The sequence below is a fragment of the Hydra vulgaris genome, chromosome 03 (assembly GCF_038396675.1).
Source record: "Hydra vulgaris chromosome 03, alternate assembly HydraT2T_AEP".
Taxonomy (NCBI): Eukaryota; Metazoa; Cnidaria; class Hydrozoa; order Anthoathecata; family Hydridae; genus Hydra; species Hydra vulgaris.
The window spans coordinates 59,265,001-59,269,039 of NC_088922.1; positions in this window are offsets into that span (position 1 = coordinate 59,265,001).

Below are 4,039 nucleotides of genomic sequence, written 5' to 3' on the forward strand. Positions count from 1 at the left end.
TTATGTGTTTATTTATTTGTTATGGAAATCACATGAAATAATTTCTAAAGTTAAAGTTTACTAATCTGATTACAGATATTTTCCTTTTTGAAGTTTAACTTTTTATTTACAAACAAACCTGACTGCCGAGAAATTGACAAGAAATTTATTTGTAATGGTTGGAGCACAGTAAATCCGATACAGTTAAATAAAAAGTACTGTTAAAAAAAAACTATATATAAACAAACAATAGCTTTTAGCATTTCATTTTTTAAATCTACTTATGTTATAAGCTAGTAATAATAATACTATTATTTTATAATATCAAAAGAATAATATTTAACATAATAATTAAAAAATATTTAACATAATATTATTATGTTAAATATTAGCATTTATTAAAAACATATGTTTTTATTGATATATTTTTTTACAGATCTTAAAATGGTTAGAAATAGAATTAAAAAAACAAATAAAGTTGCTATACCAAGTGAAACAATGAAAGTAGCTGTTAATAAAGTTTTAGAAGGAACACAACTGAATGTTGTAGCACGTCAGTTTAACATAGATAGAATGACTTTAAAAAGATATTGTTGTAAAAAGAGGCTTAATCCAAATGAAGCTTTCAAGCCTAACTACAACAATAGACAAGTTTTTACAGCAGAAGATGAAAAAAGTTTATCAAGTTATTTACTAATTGCATCAAAAATGAACTATGGCCTTTCAACTAGGTCAACGCGATTATTGGCATATGAATTTGCTTTAAAAAACAATAAGATATGCCCATCATCATGGATCAAAAATAAAATTGCAGGCATTGATTGGTTGCAAGGTTTTATGAAAAGACAACCAGAGTTGTCTCTACGAACACCTGAAGCAACGAGCTTCGCTCGATCAACAGCTTTTAACAAACACACTGTAAGAGAGTTTTTTCAAAATCTTAAAACGGTAAGAAATCGATATAAATATAATCCTAACTGTATATATAATGTTGATGAAACTGGTTTAACAACCGTTCAAAAGCCGGTAAAGGTTTTAGCTGGTAGAGGAAGCAAATAAGTTGGAAGAATCACATCTGCAGAACGAGGAACATTGGTAACTGCATGTTGTGCCTCTAATGCTATTGGAAATTCCATTCCTCCATTATTTATTTTTCCTAGGGTAAAGTTTCATGATTACATGATTAAGGAAGGACCTCCTGGATGTGTGGGATTTGCAAATCCTTCTGGTTGGATGAACTCAGAAATTTTCATAGAATGGATTAAACATTTTGTTAAGTATTCAAACTGTTCTCAGAAATCTCCAGTTTTGTTACTTCTCGACAGTCATGAAAGTCATATTTCTGTTAAAGGCTTGGAGCTTGCAATTCAACACGGAATTGCAATGATAAGTTTTCCTCCCCATTGCAGCCATAAATTGCAGCCATTAGATAGAACTGTTTTTGGACCATTGAAAAGGTTTTACAATTCTGCATGTGATAATTGGATGGTTTCAAACCCAAGACCAATGACCATTTATGATATTGTTTCAATAGTTTGAGAACCGTATACAAAAGCTTTCTCACCATCTAATATACAGACAGGATTTAGAGTAGCTGGCATTGAGCCATTCAATTCTGAAATTTTCAAAGATGACGAATATTTACCATCATCAGTTACAGATAGAGCTGCTCCAGATACAGTTACTATCACTCCTGTCAACAACATGGAATCTGAAATGATACCAGCACATGTTAATCACATAGAGTCTGAAATAACTATAGTAAATATTGAAACAAGTATTTTAAACAAAGTGTCAACAAGTGTTGCTTCTATAATCTCACCTGAGGTTTTAAAACCTTACCCAAAAGCATCTGCCAGAAAAAAAAAAGTTAAAAGTAGGCAGTTAAAAACAAGGATCTTGACTGATACTCCTGTCAGAAATGAAATTCGTTTGTCAAAAGAAAAGAAAATTTTGAAGCAAACCAAAAATCAACAAAAAGTCTCCACAAAAGATAAGAAAGAAATTTAGAATTACTTGCTTAGGAATAAAAAACAATGTAAACCAAAAGCTGCTTCACAACTTGACTTTCACAAATGATGAAATATTCTTAATCAAAATATTGTACTTTTAACAAGTTTTGTAAACTTAAAAGTTGTATTCTTATTTCAGTCTTTATATTTCAGTTCTTATAAATTTCAAGTTGTTGTAAAGTTTTAAACGTATGTAAAGCGGGTAGCTTATAGCTGCTGTGATTTATACATTTTTTAATTAAAAATTAGACTAGTGGGTTTAACTGCTATATTTAAAAAATAATTAAAAAATTTAGATGTATTATATGTTATACAATATTACCCTTTGACTAAATTATTTACAAGATTTAGTTATAGAAGTGTTAAACGTTTAGATAATATTACGCATATAAGATCAATGTGCCCCAAGTCGGAGATCATAGTACCCCATAGTTTGGGGTACATTGATCTTTTGAGAGGGTTGTTTAAAAGTTAAAATTATTCATGTTTATCATTTTTTTAAATCAAAATATTTATATATTCCAAAAGCCATAGTTCTACATGTGTTTCGTAGTTAATAAGTTTTTACATCTCTTTCAGGTTCTGCGCAATTTTCAAAACACTGCTACGGCGATCAATGCGCCCCCATCTCCCCTACTATTTATGATAAAGAAAAAAAAAACTGGGCAATTACTTATCTGTGAAAAACTTGCGATCAGCGACACTGATTCGTGAATATAGGAAACTAAGAAGCCAAGTGCAGAAAGCATGTAAACATCGTGTTCGAGTACTAGAAGCATAACTAGCATCAGATAAAATAATCCTAAAAAGGGTGTACGCTTATGTCAAGGCGCAACAAAATGTTTATGTATCTGTTTGGTGCTACATCTGATGCAAATGGCGAAACGCCAACAGAGGGAATACATATCGCAAACAAACTTAACGAACAATTCAAATCAGCTTCTGTTGATGATAGTTAAAATAGTCAGTTACCTGTTTTCGAGAGAAGGCATTATCATGAATACTTAGGCGATATAATTATTAATTTTCAAGCGACACTAGCTTATTTGAAAGGTTTGAACCCGAAATAAATCAATTGGTGCAGATAACATCAGTCCAAAGGTACTTAAAGAATGCGCAGCTCAAATGGCTTACCCTTATACTTAACTTTAAAATAAAGCACTATTCAAAGGCTCGACATCTACAGCTTGGAAACAGTCACACGCTACTCCGTTGTTTAAAAAAGGAAGTCGTCTTGATGCCGCTAATTACAGACCAGTGTCTATCACGTCAGTTCCATGTAAAGTAATGGAAAAGATTATCAGGGAACAGATAACCAAATATCTTGAAAAAACGAGCTACATCTCACATAATCAACATGGATTCATGCCCAAAAAAGGATGCACGTCTAACTTATTGGAGAGTGTCGACTACATTACGAAAGCGTTAGTTAAAAGAAATTTTGTCGATATTGGATTTTTGGACTTTGAGAAAGCGTTTGATAAAGTTTCTCACTGTAGGCTACTTCATAAATTGAAGCATATGGGATCAAGGAAAACGTTCTTAAATGGATTAAGTCACTTTTGATAAGTAGCAAACAGCGAAGTGTTTTAGGTGAACACTCTAGCGACTGTACCAATGTTCTAAGTGGAGTTCCGCAAGGGTCTGTACTTGGTCCAAAATTATTCATTATCTATATAAACGACTTAATGGATAAGATAAAATCAGTTCATAAAATCGATGCTAACGACACTAAACTGTTACAAGAAATGAGATCTGTCAAAGACCTGAGTTTTACGATACTGATTGTCTGATTCTTCAAAACGATTTAAACATTGTCACGGAATGGTCAAAGGAATGGGTAATGGAATTGAATGTTGCAAAATGTAAAGTTTAGCGCCTTGGTTATGGAAATAGTAATCATGAATATGTATTGAATGATGGAAATCACTTACTCTTGAGGCAACGTGTATTGAGAAAGACCCGGATATCTTTATATCTAATGATCTAAAATGAAATCAACACCTACAGGTAGCAGCACGTAAAGCAAATATGATGCTCGGTATATT